Raw genomic sequence first — 21,693 nt, forward strand, 5'->3', positions numbered from 1 at the left:
TTTGGGAGTGAAACAGTGTGTTTGGGAGTGTGTGTGTGAGTGAGACAGTGTGTTTGGGAGTGTGTGTGTGAGTGAGACTGTGTGTTTGGGAGTGTGTTTGTGAGTGAGTCAGTGTGTTTGGGAGTGTGTTTGTGAGTGAGTCAGTGTGTTTGGGAGTGTGTGCGTGAGTGAGACAGTGTGTTTTGGAGTGTGTGAGTGAGACAGTGTGTTTGGGAGTGTGTGTGTGAGTGAGACAGTGTTTGGGAGTGAGACAGTGTGTTTGGGAGTGTGTGTGTGAGTGAGACAGTTTGTTTGGGAGTGTGTGTGTGAGTGAGATAGTGTGTTTGGGAGTGTGTTTGTGAGTGAGATAATGTCTTTGGGAGAGTGTGTGTGAGTGAGACAGTGTGTTTGGGAGTGTGTGTCTGAGTGAGACAGTGTGTTTGTGAGTGAGACAGTGTGTTTGGGAGTGTGTGTGTGAGTGAGACAGTGTGTTTGGGAGTGTGTGTGTGAGTGAGACAGTCTGTTTGGGAGTGTGTGTGTGAGTGAGACAGTGTGTTTGGGAGTGTGTGTGAGTGAGACAGTGTGTTTTGGGAGTGTGTGTGTGAGTGAGACAGTGTGTTTGGGAGTGTGTGTGTGAGTGAGACAGTGTGTTTGGGAGTGTGTGCGTGAGTGAGACAGTGTTTATGGGAGTGTGTTTGTGAGTGAGACAGTGTGTTTGGGAGTGTGTGTGAGTGAGACAGTGTTTGGGAGTGAGACAGTGTGTTTGGGAATGTGTGTGTGAGTGAGACAGTGTGTTTGGGAATGTGTTTGTGAGTGAGACAGTGTGTTTGGGAGTGTGTTTGGGTGTGAGACAGTGTGTTTGGGAGTGTGTGTGTGAGTGAGACTGTGTGTTTGGGAGTGTGTTTGGGAGTGAGACAGTGTCTTTGGGAGAGTGTGTGTGAGTGAGACAGTGTGTATGTGAGTGAGGCAGTGTGTTTGGGAGTGTGTGTGCGAGTGAGACAGTGTGTTTGGGAGTGTGTGCGTGAGTGAGTCAGTATGTTTGGGAGTGTGTGTGTGAGTGAGACAGTGTGTTTGGGAGTGTGTTTGGGTGTGAGACAGTGTATTTGGGAGTGTGTGTGTGAGTGAGACAGTGTGTTTGGCAGTCTGTGTGCGAGTGAGACAGTGTGTTTGGGAGTGTGTGTGCGAGTGAGACAGTGTGTTTGGGAGTGTGTGTGTGAGTGAGTCAGTGTGTTTGGGAGTGTGTGTGTGAGTGAGACAGTGTTTTTGGGAGTGTCTGTGTGAGTGAGACAGTGTGTTTGGGAGTGTGTGTGTGAGTGAGACAGTGTGTTTGGGAGTGTGTTTGGGAGTGAGACAGTGTATTTGGGAGTGTGTGTGTGAGTGAGACAGTGTGTTTGGCAGTGTGTGTGCGAGTAAGACAGTGTGTTTGGGAGTGTGTGTGCGAGTGAGACAGTGTGTTTGGGAGTGTGTGTGTGAGTGAGTCAGTGTGTTTGGGAGTGTGTGTGCGAGTGAGACAGTGTGTTTGGGAGTGTGTGCGTGAGTCAGTGTGTTTGGGAGTGTGTGTGTGAGTGAGACAGTGTGTTTGGGAGTATGTTTGGGAGTGAGACAGTGTTTGGGAGTGTGTTTGGAAGTGAAACAGTGTGTTTGGGAGTGTGTGTGTGAGTGAGACAGTGTGTTTGGGAGTGTGTGTGTGAGTGAGACTGTGTGTTTGGGAGTGAGTGTGTGAGTGAGACAGTGTGTTTGGGAGTGAGTCAGTGTGTTTGGGAGTGTGTGCGTGAGTGAGACAGTGTGTTTTGGACTGTGTGAGTGAGACAGTGTGTTTGGGAGTGTGTGTGTGAGTGAGACAGTGTTTGGGAGTGAGACAGTGTGTTTGGGAGTGTGTTTGGGCGTGAGACTGTGTTTGGGAGTGTGTGTAAGTGAGACAGTGTGTTTGGGAGTGTGTTTGTGAGTGAGACAGTGTGTATGGGAGTGTGTTTGTGAGAGAGATAATGTCTTTGGGAGAGTGTGTGTGAGTGAGACAGTGTGTTTGGGAGTGTGTGTGTGAGTGAGACAGTGTGTTTGTGAGTGAGACAGTGTGTTTGGGAGTGTGTGTGTGAGTGAGACAGTGTGTTTGGGAGTGTGTGTGTGAGTGAGACAGTGTGTTTGGGAGTGTGTGTGTGAGTGAGACAGTGTGTTTGGGAGTGTGTTAGTTAGTGAGACAGTGTGTTTGGGAGTGTGTGTGTGAGTGAGACAGTGTGTTTGTGAGTGAGACAGTGTGTTTGGGAGTGTGTTTGTGAGTGAGACAGTGTGTTTGGGAGTGTGTGTGTGAGTGAGACAGTGTGTTTGGGAGTGTGTTTGTGAGTGAGACAGTGTGTTTGGCAGTGTGTGTGTGAGTGAGACAGTGTGTTTGGGAGTGTCTGTGTGAGTGAGACATTGTGTTTGGGAGTGTGTGTGTGAGTGAGACAGTGTGTTTGGGAATGTGTGTGTGTGTGAGACAGTGTGTTTGGGAGTGTGTGTGTGTGTGAGATAGTGTTTGGGAGTGTGTGTGTGTGAGTGAGACAGTATGTTTGGGAGTGTGTGTGTGAGTGAGACAGTGTGTTTGGGAGTGTGTGTGTGAGTGAGACAGTGTGTTTGGGAGTGTGTGTGTGAGTGATACAGTGTGTTTGGGAGTGATACCGTGTGTTTGGGAGTGTGTTTGTGAGTGAGACAGTGTGTTTGGCAGTGTGTGTGTGAGTGAGACAGTGTGTTTGTGAGTGAGACAGTGTGTTTGGGAGTGTGTTTGTGAGTGCGACAGTGTGTTTGGTAGTGAGTGTGTGAATGAGACAGTGTGTTTGGGAGTGTGTGTGTGAGTGAGACAGTGTGTTTGGGAGTGTGTGTGAGTGAGACACTGTGTTTTGGGAGTGTGTGTGTGAGTGAGACAGTGTGTTTGGGAGTGTGTGTGTGAGTGAGACAGTGTGTTTGGGAGTGTGTGCGTGAGTGAGACAGTGTTTTTGGGAGTGTGTTTGTGAGTGAGACAGTGTGTTTGGGAGTGTGTGTGAGTGAGACAGTGTTTGGGAGTGAGACAGTGTGTTTGGGAATGTGTGTGTGAGTGAGACAGTGTGTTTGGGAGTGTGTGTGTGAGTGAGACAGCGTGTTTGGGAGTGTGTTTGTGAGTGAGACAGTGTGTTTGGGAGTGTGTGTGAGTGAGACAGTGTTTGGGAGTGAGACAGTGTGTTTGGGAATGTGTGTGTGAGTGAGACAGTGTGTTTGGGAGTGTGTGTGTGAGTGAGACAGTGTGTTTGGGAGTGTGTATGTGAGTGAGACAGTGTGTTTGGGAGTGTGTGTGCGAGTGAGACAGTGTGTTTGGGAGTGTGTGCGTGAGTGAGTCAGTATGTTTGGTAGTGTGTGTGTGAGTGAGACAGTGTGTTTGGGAGTGTGTTTGGGAGTGAGACAGTGTGTTTGGGAGTGTGTGTGAGTGAGACAGTGTGTTTGGCAGTGTGTGTGCGAGTGAGACAGTGTGTTTGGGAGTGTGTGTGCGAGTGAGACAGTGTGTTTGGGAGTGTGTGTGTGAGTGAGTCAGTGTGTTTGGGAGTGTGTGTGTGAGTGAGACAGTGTGTTTGGGAGTGTGTGCGTGAGTCAGTGTGTTTGGGAGTGTGTGTGTGAGTGAGACAGTGTGTTTTGGAGTGTGTTTGGGAGTGAGACAGTGTGTTTGGGAGTGTGTTTGGGAGTGAAACAGTGTGTTTGGGAGTGTGTGTGTGAGTGAGACAGTGTGTTTGGGAGTGTGTGTGTGAGTGAGACTGTGTGTTTGGGAGTGTGTTTGTGAGTGAGTCAGTGTGTTTGGGAGTGTGTTTGTGAGTGAGTCAGTGTGTTTGGGAGTGTGTGCGTGAGACAGTGTGTTTGGGAGTGTGTGTGTGAGTGAGACAGTGTTTGGGAGTGAGACAGTGTGTTTGGGAGTGTGTGTGTGAGTGAGACAGTTTGTTTGGGAGTGTGTGTGTGAGTGAGATAGTGTGTTTGGGAGTGTGTTTGTGAGTGAGATAATGTCTTTGGGAGAGTGTGTGTGAGTGAGACAGTGTGTTTGGGAGTGTGTGTCTGAGTGAGACAGTGTGTTTGTGAGTGAGACAGTGTGTTTGGGAGTGTGTGTGTGAGTGAGACAGTGTGTTTGGGAGTGTGTGTGTGAGTGAGACAGTCTGTTTGGGAGTGTGTGTGTGAGTGAGACAGTGTGTTTGGGAGTGTGTTAGTTAGTGACACAATGTGTTTGGGAGTGTGTGTGAGAGTGAGACAGTGTTTGGGAGTGAGACAGTGTGTTTGGCAGTGTGTTTAGGAGTGAGACAGTGTGTTTGGGAGTGTGTATAAGTGAGACAGTGTGTTTGGGAGTGTGTTTGTGAGTGAGACAGTGTGTTTGGGAGTGGGTTTGTGAGTGAGACAGTGTCTTTGGGAGAGTGTGTGTGAGTGAGACAGTGTGTTTGGGAGTGTGTGTGTGAGTGAGACAGTGTGTTTGTGAGTGAGACAGTGTGTTTGGGAGTGTGTTTGTGAGTGAGACAGTGTGTTTGGGAGTGTGTGTGTGAGTGAGACAGTGTGTTTGGGAGTGTGTTTGTGAGTGAGACAGTGTGTTTGGCAGTGTGTGTGTGAGTGAGACAGTGTGTTTGGGAGTGTGTGTGTGAGTGAGACAGTGTGTTTGGGAGTGTGTGTGTGAGTGAGACAGTGTGTTTGGGAGTGTGTGTGTGAGTGAGACAGTGTGTTTGGGAGTGTGTGTGTGAGTGAGACAGTGTGTTTGGGAATGTGTGTGTGTGTGAGACAGTGTGTTTGGGAATGTGTGTGTGAGTGAGATAGTGTTTGGGAGTGTGTGTGTGTGAGTGAGACAGTATGTTTGGGAGTGTGTGTGTGAGTGAGACAGTGTGTTTGGGAGTGTGTGTGTGAGTGAGACAGTGTTTGGCAGTGTGTGTGTGAGTGATACAGTGTGTTTGGGAGTGATACCGTGTGTTTGATAGTGTGTTTGTGAGTGAGACAGTGTGTTTGGCAGTGTGTGTGTGAGTGAGACAGTGTGTTTGTGAGTGAGACAGTGTGTTTGGGAGTGTGTTTGTGAGTGAGACAGTGTGTTTGGGAGTGAGTGTGTGAATGAGACAGTGTGTTTGGGAGTGTGTGTGTGAGTGAGACAGTGTGTTTGGGAGTGTGTGTGAGTGAGACAGTGTGTTTTGGGAGTGTGTGTGTGAGTGAGACAGTGTGTTTGGGTGTGTGTGTGTGAGTGAGACAGTGTGTTTGGGAGTGTGTTAGTTAGTGAGATAGTGTGTTTGGGAGTGTGTGTGAGAGTGAGACGGTGTTTGGGAGTGAGACAGTGTGTTTGGCAGTGTGTTTGGGAGTGAGACAGTGTGTTTGGGAGTGATACCGTGTGTTTGGGAGTGTGTTTGTGAGTGAGACAGTGTGTTTGGCAGTGTGTGTGAGTGAGACAGTGTGTTTGTGAGTGAGACAGTGTGTTTGGGAGTGTGTTTGTGAGTGTGACAGTGTGTTTGGTAGTGAGTGTGTGAATGAGACAGTGTGTTTGGGAGTGTGTGTGTGAGTGAGACAGTGTGTTTGGGAGTGTGTGTGAGTGAGACACTGTGTTTTGGGAGTGTGTGTGTGTGAGTGAGACAGTGTGTTTGGGAGTGTGTGTGTGAGTGAGACAGTGTGTTTGGGAGTGTGTGCGTGAGTGAGACAGTGTTTTTGGGAGTGTGTTTGTGAGTGAGACAGTGTGTTTGGGAGTGTGTGTGAGTGAGACAGTGTTTGGGAGTGAGACAGTGTGTTTGGGAATGTGTGTGTGAGTGAGACAGTGTGTTTGGGAGTGTGTGTGTGAGTGAGACAGCGTGTTTGGGAGTGTGTTTGTGAGTGAGACAGTGTGTTTGGGAGTGTGTGTGAGTGAGACAGTGTTTGGGAGTGAGACAGTGTGTTTGGGAGTGTGTGTGTGAGTGAGACAGTGTGTTTGGGAGTGTGTATGTGAGTGAGACAGTGTGTTTGGGAGTGTGTGTGCGAGTGAGACAGTGTGTTTGGGAGTGTGTGCGTGAGTGAGTCAGTATGTTTGGTAGTGTGTGTGTGAGTGAGACAGTGTGTTTGGGAGTGTGTTTGGGAGTGAGACAGTGTGTTTGGCAGTGTGTGTGCGAGTGAGACAGTGTGTTTGGGAGTGTGTGTGCGAGTGAGACAGTGTGTTTGGGAGTGTGTGTGTGAGTGAGTCAGTGTGTTTGGGAGTGTGTGTGTGAGTGAGACAGTGTGTTTGGGAGTGTGTGCGTGAGTCAGTGTGTTTGGGAGTGTGTGTGTGAGTGAGACAGTGTGTTTTGGAGTGTGTTTGGGAGTGAGACAGTGTGTTTGGGAGTGTGTTTGGGAGTGAAACAGTGTGTTTGGGAGTGTGTGTGTGAGTGAGACAGTGTGTTTGGGAGTGTGTGTGTGAGTGAGACTGTGTGTTTGGGAGTGTGTTTGTGAGTGAGTCAGTGTGTTTGGGAGTGTGTTTGTGAGTGAGTCAGTGTGTTTGGGAGTGTGTGCGTGAGTGAGACAGTGTGTTTTGGAGTGTGTGAGTGAGACAGTGTGTTTGGGAGTGTGTGTGTGAGTGAGACAGTGTTTGGGAGTGAGACAGTGTGTTTGGGAGTAGTGTGTGAGTGAGACAGTTTGTTTGGGAGTGTGTGTGTGAGTGAGATAGTGTGTTTGGGAGTGTGTTTGTGAGTGAGATAATGTCTTTGGGAGAGTGTGTGTGAGTGAGACAGTGTGTTTGGGAGTGTGTGTCTGAGTGAGACAGTGTGTTTGTGAGTGAGACAGTGTGTTTGGGAGTGTGTGTGTGAGTGAGACAGTGTGTTTGGGAGTGTGTGTGTGAGTGAGACAGTCTGTTTGGGAGTGTGTGTGTGAGTGAGACAGTGTGTTTGGGAGTGTGTTAGTTAGTGACACAATGTGTTTGGGAGTGTGTGTGAGAGTGAGACAGTGTTTGGGAGTGAGACAGTGTGTTTGGCAGTGTGTTTGGGAGTGAGACAGTGTGTTTGGGAGTGTGTATAAGTGAGACAGTGTGTTTGGGAGTGTGTTTGTGAGTGAGACAGTGTGTTTGGGAGTGGGTTTGTGAGTGAGACAGTGTCTTTGGGAGAGTGTGTGTGAGTGAGACAGTGTGTTTGGGAGTGTGTGTGTGAGTGAGACAGTGTGTTTGTGAGTGAGACAGTGTGTTTGGGAGTGTGTTTGTGAGTGAGACAGTGTGTTTGGGAGTGTGTGTGTGAGTGAGACAGTGTGTTTGGGAGTGTGTTTGTGAGTGAGACAGTGTGTTTGGCAGTGTGTGTGTGAGTGAGACAGTGTGTTTGGGAGTGTGTGTGTGAGTGAGACAGTGTGTTTGGGAGTGTGTGTGTGAGTGAGACAGTGTGTTTGGGAGTGTGTGTGTGAGTGAGACAGTGTGTTTGGGAGTGTGTGTGTGAGTGAGACAGTGTGTTTGGGAATGTGTGTGTGTGTGAGACAGTGTGTTTGGGAATGTGTGTGTGAGTGAGATAGTGTTTGGGAGTGTGTGTGTGTGAGTGAGACAGTATGTTTGGGAGTGTGTGTGTGAGTGAGACAGTGTGTTTGGGAGTGTGTGTGTGAGTGAGACAGTGTTTGGCAGTGTGTGTGTGAGTGATACAGTGTGTTTGGGAGTGATACCGTGTGTTTGATAGTGTGTTTGTGAGTGAGACAGTGTGTTTGGCAGTGTGTGTGTGAGTGAGACAGTGTGTTTGTGAGTGAGACAGTGTGTTTGGGAGTGTGTTTGTGAGTGAGACAGTGTGTTTGGGAGTGAGTGTGTGAATGAGACAGTGTGTTTGGGAGTGTGTGTGTGAGTGAGACAGTGTGTTTGGGAGTGTGTGTGAGTGAGACAGTGTGTTTTGGGAGTGTGTGTGTGAGTGAGACAGTGTGTTTGGGAGTGTGTGTGTGAGTGAGACAGTGTGTTTGGGAGTGTGTTAGTTAGTGAGATAGTGTGTTTGGGAGTGTGTGTGAGAGTGAGACGGTGTTTGGGAGTGAGACAGTGTGTTTGGCAGTGTGTTTGGGAGTGAGACAGTGTGTTTGGGAGTGTGTATAAGTGAGACAGTGTGTTTGGGAGTGTATCTGTGATATATAGCACATATTTTACTCTTACAGGTGTGTGTGTGTTTTACCCTCACTATGTATCTGTGATATATAACACATATTTTACTCTTACAGGTGTGTGTGTGTGTTTTACCCTCACTATGTATCTGTGATATATAACACATATTTTACTCTTACAGGTGTGTGTGTGTGTTTAATGCTCACTATGTATCTGTGATATATAACACATATTTTACTCTTACAGGTGTGTGTGTGTTTTACCCTCACTATGTATCTGTGATTATATAACACATAATTTACTCTTACAGGTGTGTGTGTGTGTTTTACCCTCACTATGTATCTGTGATATATAAAACTTATTTAACTGCTTACTGCTCAGTGACTGGTATGTGTGTGAGTGAGAGTGACTGAGTGTGTGTGAGAGAGGAAACATCTGTGTGTGAGAGAGAGTGTAAGTGTGTGTGACAGTCGTGCGAGTGTGTGTATTGCCCTCATTGTTTCTCTGTGATATATAACAAATATTATACAGCGTACTGCTCAGTTAATAGTGTGTGTGAGTTAGATAGTGTGTGTGAGTTAGGTAGTGTGTGTGAGTGAGATAGTGTGTGTGAGTGAGTGAGTGTGTGAGAGGGAGTGAGATAGTGTGAGAGAGAGGCAGGGAGTGATTGTGTGTGTGTGAGAGGGAGTGAGTGTGAGTTAGATAGTGTGTGTAAGTGAGAGTGTGTGAGTGACTGTCTGTGATATATACCACACATTTTGCTGTCTACTGCTCAGTTATTGGTGTGTGAGTCAGTGTGAGAGTTTGTGTGAGAGTGTGCATGTGTGTGTGTGAAAGAGAGTGTGTAAGTTTGTGTTTTACCCTCACTGTCTTTCTCTGATGTATTACACATATTTTACTGCTTATGGCCTAGTTCCTGGTGTGAGAGTGTGTGTGTGTGTGAGAGAGAGTGAGTGAGTGAGTGTGTGAGGGAGAGTCTGTGTGAGGGCTAATGAGTGTATGTGTGTGTGAGAGCAATAGAGTGAAAAGTGGATGTGCTGCTGATAGGCAGCAGGGTGGCACGGTGGTTAGCACTGCTGCCTCACAGCATCAGAGACCTGGGTTTGATTCCGACCTCGGCGACTGTGCGGAGTTTGTACATTCTTCCCGTGTCTGTTTGGGTTTCCTCTGGGTGCTCCGGTTCCCTCCCACAGTCCAAAGATATGCAGGTTACGGGGGTTTGGATATGCTGAACTGTCCCTAGGTGGGGTGACAAGGAGGGGGTGTGAGATTGGTCTTAGCGTGGCGTGCTCATTCAGAGGGTCAATGCAGACACAATGGGTTGAATGGCCTCCTTCTGCACTGTAGGGTTTCTGTGAGAGAGTGTTTGTGAGTGTGTGAAAGAGACAGTGTGTGTGTGTTTTATCCTCACTGTTTTTCTCTGATATATAACAAATATTTCACTGCTTACTGCTCAGTTACTGCTGTGTGTCTGTCTGAGTGAGCAAGTGAGTGAGAGAGTGAGTGCATGTTTTACCCTCACTGTATCTCTGTGACATATGTCACATATTTAATTGCTTACTGCTCAGTGACTGGTGTGTGTGTGAGAGAGAGTGTGTATGTGGGAGAGAGAGAGTGCGAGTGAGTGTGTGTGTATTAACCTCTGTGATATACAATTTATATTTTCACAGAATTTACAGTGCAGAAGGAGGCCATTCGGCCCATCGAGTCTGCACCGGCTCTTGGAAAGAGCACCCTACCCAAGATCCACACCTTCACCCTATCCCCATAACCCAGTAACCCCACCCAACACTAAGGGCAATTTTATTGATTACTGCTGTGTTCTGGATTTGTGAGTGAGTGTGGGAGAGACAGTGCATGGATGTGTGAGAGAGAGAGAGAAAGTGTATGAGAGACAGAGTGTGAGTGAGTGTGTACAAACCTCACTGTTACTCTGTGCTCTACATAACATATATTTTACTGCTTCAGTGATTGGTGTGTGTGTGTGTGTGTTTCCCCCTCAGACTCTCAGCGATATATAATGCATATGTAATGCTTACTGCTAAGTTACCTGTGAGTGATCATGTGCATGAGAAAATGTGAGTGTATATGATATATGGCATATTTTACTGCTTACTGCTCAGTTGTTGGTGTGCGAGTGTGAGAATGTGTTTTCCACTGCAGCTGTCTGTCTCTGTTATGGGTCAAGTGTTAGGGAAAAATCTATTTGATTCTGTAACTCTGTCTCTGTTCTGTGTGCTTGCATTTGTAGCTGTCTGTCTCTGTTATGGGATTCTGGGTTTAATCTCTACCTGTCCACCTCTCTGATGTGCGTGATTTTATTGTGTTTTCTGTACTTGTCAATATCTGTTCTGTGAATTAATGGTGAACTTTCTGTTCAATATTGATCTTCCATTATTACTTTTAGTGACAACATTGATATAACAAATGATTTGTATCCACGTCCGTTTCCTACTTGTGACAATAAGCGATTATTATTATTATGTATTTTGACCTAAGAAAGTTGTAAAAAAGTGCAAATGGATTGCATCCACATTGATTGCTGAATCTGCAGCCACATTAATACTGTGCTGATTACTTTACAGATGAAACGCTGTTAACACAAGTTGTCCAACGATCCATGATATGGAGGGGGGGGGTGAATTGTGGAAAATTACCCCACCTGCCCTCTCGTGTATCACTGTTGGATTGGACATATTTATCTGGGACTTGAGGTCAATGTGAGTCTTTCAAAAAGCATTTAGATGGTTACATGGGTAAGATGGGTATAGAGGGTTATGGGCCAAGTGCGGGCAACTGGGACTAGCTTAATGGTAAAAACTGGGCGGCATGGACTGGTTGGGCCGAAGGGCCTGTTTCCATGCTGTAAACTTCTATGATTCTATGATTCTATGAGTCTGACTGCTTCTTTTCTCTGTGACGGTGGAGATGATGTTGTGTCTGTGTCTCTGCAATGTTGGATTAATATTGTACTTACTGTCAGTTAGAAGGAGATGGCAGCACATAAATTTTGCTGAGGAATCATCATCTTGTTCTTGGAACTCATCTCTTCATCTGTTGAACTAGGGGGAAGAAAGCATATCTCTTGTAAATCAGGGTCAAATGAGGCCAATGATAAATCAATCTATTCTTTCAACTGATAATCACAGAATTTACAGTGCAGAAGGAGGCCATTCGGTCCATCGAGCCCATCTTTGTAAAGAGCATCTCACGCCTCCACCCTAACCCAGTAATCCATGCCTCCACCCTAACCCAGTAACCCATGCCTCCACCCTAACCCAGTAACCCATGCCTCCACCCTAACCCAGTAACCCCACCTAACCTTTTTGGACACTAAGTGCAATTTATTAGGGCCAATCCACCTAACCTGCACATCTTAGGACTGTGGGAGGAAACCGGAGCACCCGGAGGAAACCCACACAGATACGGGGAGAGCGTGCAGATTCCGCAGATAGCAACAAAAGCCTGGAAATTGAACCTGGTACCATAGAGCTGCGAAGCAGCCGTGCTAACCACTATGCTACCTTGCTGCCCCTAATCAGTAAAAGAAAGAAAATACTCTCCAAATCCTAACCCAGAATCAGACAAATAAGCCAGGCCCAGAAAGAGCTCTCCCTTCCCCCCGGCTCACTCCAAGTCCCGGAACAAGATCGTGCTCCGCTGCGCCTCTTGCAAACAGCCCCCTGATTCTCCCTGAACTCCCCCCCCCCCCCGAGTCAGCAATGATCTCTGAGCCTCTTTGCTCACACTCCCAAATGGAGGTGCTGCTGCAATGAGAACGCTGTTTCCTCGCTGACCTGGGCCCTGACATTGACATTTCACTCAGTTTCAACAAAGCGATTCCACTCACTGACCAAATGGAGTGTGTGGGGGAGGGGCTGCGCATGCGCCCCCAATCTCAGAATGATGTGGAGATGCCGGCGTTGGACTGGGGTGAGTACAGTAAGAAGTCTGACAACACCAGGTTAAAGTCCAACAGGTTTGTTTCGATGTCACTAGCTTTCAGAGCACTGCTCCTTCTTCAGGTGAATGAAGAGGTATGTTCCAGAAATATAAATAGAGACAGATTCAAAGATGCCAGACAATGCTTGGAATGTGACCATTAGCAGGTGATTAAATCTTTACAGATCCAGAGATGGGGTAACCCCAGGTTAAGGAGGTGTGAATTGTCTCAAACCAGGACAGCTGGTAGGATTTTGCGGGCCAGATGGTGGGGGATGAATGTAATGTGACATGAATCCCAGGTATTACATTCACCCCCCACCATCTGGCCTGCACAATCCTACCAACAGTCCTGGCTTGACATAATTCACACCTCCTTAACCTGGGGTTACCCCATCTCTGGATCTGTAAAGATTTAATCACCTGCTAATGCTCGCATTCCAAGCATTGTCTGGCATCTTTGAATCTGTCTATATATATGTTTCTGGAACATACCTCTTCATTCACCTGAGGAAGGAGCAGCGCTCCGAAAGCTCGTGACATCGAAACAAACCTGCTGGTCTTTAACCTGGTGTTGTAAGACTTCTTACTGTGCTCACCCCAGTCCAACGCCGGCATCTCCACATCACGACTAGCAGGGGCGGGGTTACAGCGGGCATGCGCACATCCCCGCAGCAATTCCGCATTGAGAATCAATGGGAACATTCCCCATTTCATAGTCACCACATGTGGAGCAAAACCTCCTATAGAGCCCGTGTTGGGGGGACCGTGTGTGTGGCTGCAAGTGGCCCTGCGCCCTAGGGCTCAACCAATCACCTTTGTAGCTGTGTGTTTGTCCCAATGAGAGATTCAATTTGCAGTCATTGCCTGCAGCTTGTTTGTTATTACTCTGTCACTCAGCCCCTCAAACTCACACTTTCTGCAAACTACCTTTCCACTGATTTACTTCATTTTCCTGAGAACCATAGAATTACCACATTGCAGAAGGAGGCAATCTGGCCCATCGAGTCTGCACTGACACTCAGAAAGAGCAGCCCACCTAGGACCACTCCCCACCCGACCACCATAAATCTGCATCCCTACGTAATCTACACACCCTTTGATACAAAGTGGTAATTCAGCATCGCCAATCCATCTAACCTGCACATCTTTGGCTTGTGGGAGAAAAACAGAGCACCCGGAGGAAATCTACACAGACACAGGCAGAATATGCAAACTCCACACAGACAGTCACCCAACGCTGGAATTGAACCAGGATCCCTGGCACAGTGAGGCAGCAGTGAAACCAATGTTCCCCTTCCAAATGTATTCACTCCCCTGGTTCACTCGCTCTCCAGGTTTACTCGCTATCCAGGTTCACTCACTCCCCTGGTTCACTCACTCCCCTGGTTCACTCACTCCCCTGGTTCACTCACTCCCCTGGTTCACTCACTCCCCTGATTCACTCACTCTCCTGGTTTACTCACACCCCTGGTTCACTCGCTCCCCTGGTTCACTCACTCTCCTGGTTCACTCGCTCCCCTGGTTCACTCGCTCTCCTGGTTCACTCGCTCTCCTGGTTCACTCACTCCCCTGGTTCACTCACTCCCCTGGTTCACTCACTCCCCTGATTCACTCACTCTCCTGGTTTACTCACACCCCTGGTTCACTCGCTCCCCTGGTTCACTCACTCTCCTGGTTCACTCACTTCCCTGGTTCACTCACTCTCCTGGTTCACTCATTCCCCTGGTTCACTCACTCTCCTGGTTCACTCTCTCCCCAGATTCACTCACTTTCCTGGTTCACTCACTCCCCTGGTTCACTCTCTCCCTGGTTCACTCACTCCCCTGGTTCACTCCAAGATCGATACCGGCAGCCATCAGCAGAACAAAACACCATCCATCTGCATATTAATGAGCAATCCCCGGGAACAATGAGCAACATTTAGACACATGAAGCCAAACCAGACTCTTTGGCGCCAGCAGAAGCCTACACAATGGGAGGTGAACGACTACCTCAGGACTGCCCATCGATCAGGGAACCGCTCCAGCATTGGAGAAAATCGAACCAAGTGATTGGGACAAAGTCCAATCACTTGGAACAAGGTACAGGGTCCACCCCGAAAGGCGGGAAGCCCCTGGGGACTATAAGAATCAAGCTCAAGTTCAAATCGCCCCTCTGCTTGACCGGGTCACTCAGCAACACGAACCAACCCTCGACAGTTACCGGTCCAGCCACCGCTGATATCTAGTAAGTCTTACTTCAACGCTCGCTACGAGATAGGCGCTCCGAGCTACCAATCTGTACCAACTTCGAATCCCCAGGCTCAGAACACGAACCAAAGGCCATTTGTTTCCCTGACCTGGTGGGCCAGTTCCAAGTTAAGTATTGGCCTGTTAGTCGTAGAAGTAGCTCACACGGAGAATTTATACATGAGTAGTGATTACTGTGTATAATAAATGTGCTTTGATTTAAATCTTACTAAGCGGTGTATTGGATTATTGATCATTACTCGGACTTGAACCACATGGCGGTATCAGAAAGATACCTGGCGACTCAAGAGCAAAGGTGATAAAAAAGAGCAATTAAACTAAGGCAAAAGTTAGCAACAGCCCTCACTGTGAACACTGGACACAGTGATAACACTGGCCCTCACTGTGAACACTGGACACAGTGATAACACGTGTAACACTGGCCCTCACTGTGAACACTGGACACAGTGATAACACGTGTAACACTGGCTCTCGCTGTGAACACAGCTGCCGTGTTGTGGGTGAAACGGTCACTGTCCCTCCTCCACACAGAAAGTCCAGGTCTATCAGATCATCTTTATTTTTAAAATTTGCTGTTTGGATCAGAATGGTCAGAATCTGTGTCACTGTGAAAAGCTCCACTCTCAGAGGGGGTGGGATTATTCTTTAACTGGGGGTCCCTGCTTGTTGAGTTTGCGGTTCAGTGTTACCGGGCAGTGCAGGAGGATCACATCAAGCAGGAAAATCTCCACTGAGAGAGAGGAGATCAATTGTATTTTCACCTTCAAGGGAGGTGTGTCATCAATGAATTTAGATTTTAAAATATGACTGGCTGCTGCCGGGTATTTAGGTAAACAGAAAATAGGGAGCAGAAAACTCAGAGAGTTGAACAGTAATTAAGACACGGATTGGGAACAAGTGTTGAGAAGAGGGAGAATTCTGCCCTGGGAAATGTCATTTCCAAACCTTGTGTGTGGATGTGAATATTGTGGAAGAGAGAGTGTGTGAAAGGGGCGGACCAAACAGGAGAAACCAACTGTGTTTGTGTGTCCGCTCTGACCAGGAGATCTCCCAATCCCTCTGGGACTAAATGGAAATATTTTTCATTCCAACAATCCCCCTGTTCCCCTCCTACTTTTCCAAGTTGGATTTCAGGGCAGTTTCGATGCTGCTTTCCAGATTTCTGTGGAAAGGTTGGGAAAATGAGAGCGATCGGGTGAGAGAGCGCGAACAGTGCATCAGTAAAACGGGGTTAAATGCAAAATGGAGCCTTCAAATCGCGTTAAACCTTTTCTACAGCAAACATGAGAGTGTGAGAGACAGGAAGGAATTATCCTGGGACACTGTGGAGCTGGAATTTGAGTGGAATTGGAGAGTTTGGGACGAGAGAAAAACACAGAGAGGCAGCAGCAGCCTGGAGCTGAGAGCAGGTTGTCTCCGCCCCGTCCGCTCGCTGCCTTTAAGTTGCTCAGTGCCGCCACCAGAGGCTTCATTTCTCACCCACATTGACGGAGAGATTTTGTGCAGAGTCTCGGACATGAGCGATAGTGCAGCCGCCGAAACGGCTCCTCCAGCCGCCGCCCCAGTCAAGGCTGTCAAGAAGCAGAAGGCGGTTCCCCGGAAGAAACAAGAAGGTCCCGGGCTGGGCGAGCTGATCCTCCAGATTGTGGCGGAAAGCGGCGATCGCAAGGGGGCTTCCTTACAGGCCATAAAGAAGGCGCTGCGGAGCAAAGGGGTCGATGTGGATAAACGGGGGGCCCAGATCAAGCAAAGTGTCAGGAGGAGTGTGGACAACGGCAGCTTGGCTCAGGTCAAGGGCACGGGCGCCTCCGGCTCCTTCAAGATCGTTAAGAAGACAACCGGGGGGAAAGTGAGAAAGACCGGAGCAGGCCAGAAACCTTCAGTGAAGAAAACAGCAGCCAAGAAATCTCCCAAAAAAACAGCAGCCAAGAAATCTCCCAAGAAATCTCCCAAGAAACCAGCAGCCAAGAAATCTCCCAAGAAACCAGCAACCAAGAAATCTCCCAAGAAACCAGCAGCCAAGAAGGCGGCAACTCCCAAAAAGAGCGCGAAGAAAGCAGCCCCGAAGAAAAAGTCACTTGTGAAAAAGACCACGGGCAGAATAAATCCGACCCAATTGAAGGCCAAGCCCAAAGTGAAATCAGCAACGGCTAAGAAACCAGCAAAGAAGTGAAAGAAGGCGAGCAAATTGTAAACCTCTGAACCCAAAGGCTCTTCTCAGAGCCACCCACATCTCTCAGGAAAGAGCTGATCCCCCGACCAATGAATCGCTGTCCCGGTGCTGGGAGCAGATTTCAGACAGAAATGTCAATCCAGTATTGCCGCTCACTCGCTGACATGCTCTGCACCGGGCCTCTCCCCCCACTCTGCACTAAAACACAGGGATGTTGCTGCCTCTTCCTAAACGGGGATGTGTCCGGGGGAACAGTCACAGTTTGTGTTAGTTTCATTATTCACAGATTCAGGGGAGAGTCTGTAAAAGAGTTAACATGGCGGAGAAATCCCGCCTCACAACTTAAACACTATATCAGCTGGAAGGGGTGTTAGTAAAATTCCCAACCGTCTGGGAGAGGAGTTGTGGAGATGGAATCGGAGCTGGGGTTGAAATGGGAGCAGATAGTTGGGCTGGTTCTTGAAAGGAGTGAACTGAGGCGGGAATATTACTGACAAGTCTGGATTTAATAGATCCGCGTTTCTAACTAGCTGCTGTCTGATGTTGCAGTTTGTACGTGTTGTTCAGCGCCCTCTTTTCACTTCTGTTTGGAATATAAAATGTGGGTTGGAGCAGGCAGGAGGAGGAGCTGGATGATCAAAGACATTTCACTGCTCTGTCTGTCACTCAGTCCGCTCCCCGCCTCTCCCTGACTCAGTCAGGTCGGGGCGGACTGGATAATAAATGAATGGAAGGACTTGGTTTCACGCGTCATAAATGAGATACCACGATTTTGTTAAAGTTTGTACTGTTATAACAGGAACTCCTTTCCTATCACTGATTTCTCTTTTCACATTATAAGGCGACATTGATGTGCTGCTGTACAGTCTGAAACAAAACCTTTCTCCAAAGTCAAACCTGTAACCGCACATAGTGAACACTGACATTGTAACGAGAGCGGGAATGAATACCTGCACAGTTTTATGCATCGAATGTGACAAAAAAGGGACCAGGAATCATCGAGAAGTTTTTGATGTTTCCAATTTGGGACTGATTTTCTCAAATATCCGTTACTTGTCCCTGTGAAATTGTACCTGCTGGATTTTATTAGTCTACTTTCGGACATGAATGTTCAGCGTCAGAATTTGATCAGAAGCTCGGTTTACATAACTGATCTGTAAACACCGCCTCCTCCATCCATCTCCCACAGAACAGTCGCTGAACGAATCAGCCAATTTTCCCTTTAATATCTATCGCTCTTTGCATTGAAAGAACCGATATCGCTGATCAGATAAAAATGAGACAGAATTCCGCCCCTCAATACGAGCTTTATCCCAGTCTGTTGTAGAACAATCAGGGAGTGAATCTGAATTTAATCCGGGTGCTCAGGCAGTGGGTCGAATCTGAGACAAAAATGGGACCAGGAATCATTGAGAAGTTTTTGATATTTACAACTTGAGGTTGAGTTTGTCAGTTTTCTCAAATATCCGTTCCTTGTCCCTGTGAAATTGGCGGGCTTTTTGAAATTGATGGGGTGTCAGTTGCAGGTCCACCAATCAGGGCCCTGATATCCTTCCCAATCATCGCTCTTTTCAAACTTGTCCACGGGATCGGGCTGCATCCAATGAGGAGAAGTGGGCGGTCACTATAATGTCTTAAATAGGCAGCGAGAGAGCGGCGCCAGCATTCTCAGCGTGTGCGTTTCCCCCAGTTTCACATCATGGCCAGGACCAAGCAGACAGCGCGCAAATCGACCGGAGGCAAAGCTCCTCGCAAACAGCTGGCTACCAAAGCGGCCCGCAAGAGCGCTCCAGCCACGGGCGGAGTGAAGAAGCCCCATCGCTACAGACCCGGCACTGTGGCTCTGAGGGAGATCCGCCGCTACCAGAAATCCACCGAGCTGCTGATCCGCAAACTGCCCTTCCAGCGCCTGGTGCGAGAGATCGCTCAGGACTTCAAGACAGACCTGCGCTTCCAGAGCTCCGCCGTCATGGCCCTGCAGGAGGCCAGCGAGGCTTACCTGGTGGGGCTCTTTGAGGACACCAACCTGTGCGCCATCCACGCCAAGCGAGTCACCATCATGCCCAAAGACATCCAGCTGGCCCGCCGCATCCGCGGGGAACGCGCCTAAAGCCCGGATTCAGCACCAACAGCAACAAAGGCTCTTTTAAGAGCCACCAAGTCTGTCAGGAAAAGAGCTTCAACACCCAATCCCCCAGTTGAGATGCGGTGATTTAGAATATTATCATCGGCAGTATCTCTGTATTCGGAAGCTTTAGTGACAGAATTAAGCGAATGGACAACAGGTCACCCTTGTCCGGAGGGAGTGGGTGGCTCTGAAAGAGCCTTTGGGTTATTGGATTCTTCCCGGTCCCAGCGCTGGTTCAGAGCCGCTCAATCGACAAATAAAAGCTGCGACCTCCTGTTACAGATTCCAATGCCTCCAAGTTACAATTAACGCTTCATTGTAATGGAGTTTCTCTCGTCTCATGGCTCCGAGTAAGAAACGAGTCACATACATTAACCCAGATAGTTATTGCAGAAACATCTACACATTAAGTAGCAGAGCAGAATCTGAGTGACACAAAACAATTCGCTCTTTTTCCGATAAAGTGAGTGGCTCTGAAAAGAGCCTTTGGGTTATTAGATTAAAGAATGGTCGCTTCACTTCTTGCCGGCGCCAGCGCTGCTTTTCTTGGGCAGCAGCACGGCCTGGATATTAGGCAGCACCCCCACATTCACTTCGCTTCAGGAGGAGTGGCGGTGCACACATTGCTGATTGGTTATCTGAACAACATTGTGCAGCCTGGCACAAACTGACCAATCAGATGTCTGTTTGAAGCACCAATCAGGAGACTCCACGGTGCTGAGGGCGGAAAGTTTGGGCGCCAAATGTTCAGATTCCAACCGAATATTTATTTCAAAGCTTAAAAGAGCGCGAAAAGTTAAAACAGAAAATTGAACAGGGACCGTAAAAACGAGACTAAATCACTGAGTATAAGATTGTTGGATTCTCTGTCCGTAATCTACAGTTTCCCTTTATCTGTCAGTTTCTCATTTCGGGTTTTCTCTCTAACAGAACAAACCCAAAATGAATTAAAGCAAAATAATGTGGATGCTGCAAATACGAATTGAAGAGAAATGCTGGATAAACTCAGCATGTCTGGGAGAATCTGTGGAAATGTTTCGGATTTATAAAAGGGGCATTTAGATCCGAAACTGTCTCCACAGATTTTTACAACCTGGAGTCCAATCGAGTTTAATCTGGCTGCTGTTTAAAACGCTCTCAGCCGCAGACAGAATGTCTAATTCACAGCCAACTACAAACCTTATTTTAAAAATTCCATATTGTAGACTACTTCAGTGTTAAAAGTGGAGTGAGCAATTTGGAGCTCGTGTCAGTATTGAAATGGAGTTTTCCCACAACACTGGTGTGCTCTCAATAAACTGATCGATTATTGAGGAAGCCTGAAAGAGAAAGGGAGGTTTTTGGAAACCTGAACACAAATTGAAAGGGAGGTTTTGGAGTTCTATTGTCTCTCCAAATCTAGCGACAGGGACTGAATATGACCAAGTCAGAAACCAAAGACACACAGGGACACCGAGCAGTCACTAAATGATGAGACTTATTTTCAAGGCACGAAGATCGACCGGGCGATAACTGGACATCACCCAGGATGTTATGTTCCAGTGAAACCCTATTTGAACCGATTTGGCTATTCATAATCCAATAATGATTTAAAAACGATGGTTTGGCTGCTTTCCAGAAGTTGTGAGTGGTTCTTAAAAGAGCCGTTGGGTTTTGATGAGTTTGAGAACAGTTTCACTTGGAGCTGGTGTACTTGGTCACCGCCTTTGTCGCTTCCGACATGGCGTGCTTGGCCAGTTCCCCGGGCAGCAGCAGGCGCACGGCGGTCTGGATCTCCCGGGAGCTGATGGTGCTGCGCTTGTTGTAATGGGCCAGGTGGGAAGCCTCACCCGCAATGCGCTCGAAAATATCGTTGACGAACGAGTTCATGATGCTCATGGCCTTGGAGGAGATGCCGGTGTCGGGGTGAACCTGCTTCATCACTTTGTAGATGTAGATGGAGTAACTCTCCTTCCTGGCTCGTCTCCTCTTCTTGTTGCCTTTTACTGGTACCTTCTTCTGGGTTTTCTTAGCGCCCTTCTTGGCAGCTGGAGCTTTCTTGTCCTCAGCCATGGTCGGAGCAAACTGCAGACACACAATAACTGAGAACTGCCACACCTGCCCTTTTCCAGAATAATCCGCATTAGCTATGAGGAGCGGTTGAGGAAACTCGGTTTGTTCTCACTGGAACGACAGGTTGGGGGCGACCTGATAGAAGTCTACAAAATTATGAGGGGCATAGACAGAGTGGATACTCAGAGGCTATTCCCCAGGGTAGAGGGGTCAATTACGAGGGGGCATAGGTTTAAGGTGTGATGGGCAAGGGTTAGAGGAGATGTACGAGGCAAGCTTTTTTACACAGAGGGTAGTGGGTGCCTGGAACGCGCTGCCAGAGGAGGTGGTGGAAGTAGGGTGGAAGCTGGCCAGTCAGATTCCCCCTAATTGACACATTGCTTTGACTCTGGGCCTCCCTCTGCAGCAGCACATTCTCTCTGCTGGTAATAACACGTCACTCTCCAGGGTCTGTCCTGGGTGCCGGCTATACCGCGCATGCGTGCCCACTCAGCCCGATCAGGCAGTGCGCAGGCGAGGTACACAGCGGGCCGGACCACCTCCTCCTGACGTGGATGATTGCTTATGGCGGTGAAGAATTTGATGCTTTCCAAAAGTAATTGAACGTTAGGAAACTGCGCGTAGAAAGCCAAACCTACTACATGTTCCCCACACTGCAATGACATATTCAAGAAAATGGTTAGTAAGGGAACTGCTAACTGGCTGCGCTGAACAACAGTTTTATCGCTATTTTCCAGAGGAGAAGTTTCAGATTTTGAGGGAGAATTGATTGGTGAAAACTGCTTCGAGACCCCAGACTCAAATACTAACTTAAAACTGACTCCAAATGTACAAACTGAGCTTCTCTTACCTGTGACAGCACATTAAAAATACGGCACAACTCCATGAGGTTTTCAGAGTTCCAGCGTAGCGTGTCCGAGGAGTGCCCAGTACGGAGTAAAACAAGCATTCTTTTGCTATTACACATCACAAGGATCCACATGTTCAAGGTTGGATTTTTCATCCTCAAAAGGATGAAGACAGCACAAAGGAACCAGCTGAACTCTGCACCTGATACATGCACTGCCCTCTCCTCTAAACCTGATTGGAAAGAGATCATAAGGACCAAGCAAGTTCACCTACTGGATTAAAGGTAAGAGAACATAGTGGGTCACGGAGGTCAGCT

General features: G+C 47.9%; 1 long non-coding RNA gene across 1 annotated transcript in view; it reads right to left on the reverse strand.

Moving 5' to 3' along the window:
• LOC140400054 (uncharacterized) overlaps nt 1-21,693 on the reverse strand; it is a 155,026-nt gene that overhangs the window by 83,104 nt on the left and 50,229 nt on the right. The window contains exon 3 of the long non-coding RNA XR_011938012.1: nt 10,959-11,043. This is a non-coding gene — a long non-coding RNA (uncharacterized lncRNA). The remainder of the gene's footprint in view (nt 1-10,958; nt 11,044-21,693) is intronic.

This window comes from Scyliorhinus torazame, chromosome 24 (genome assembly GCF_047496885.1).
Source record: "Scyliorhinus torazame isolate Kashiwa2021f chromosome 24, sScyTor2.1, whole genome shotgun sequence".
Classification (NCBI taxonomy): domain Eukaryota; kingdom Metazoa; phylum Chordata; class Chondrichthyes; order Carcharhiniformes; family Scyliorhinidae; genus Scyliorhinus; species Scyliorhinus torazame.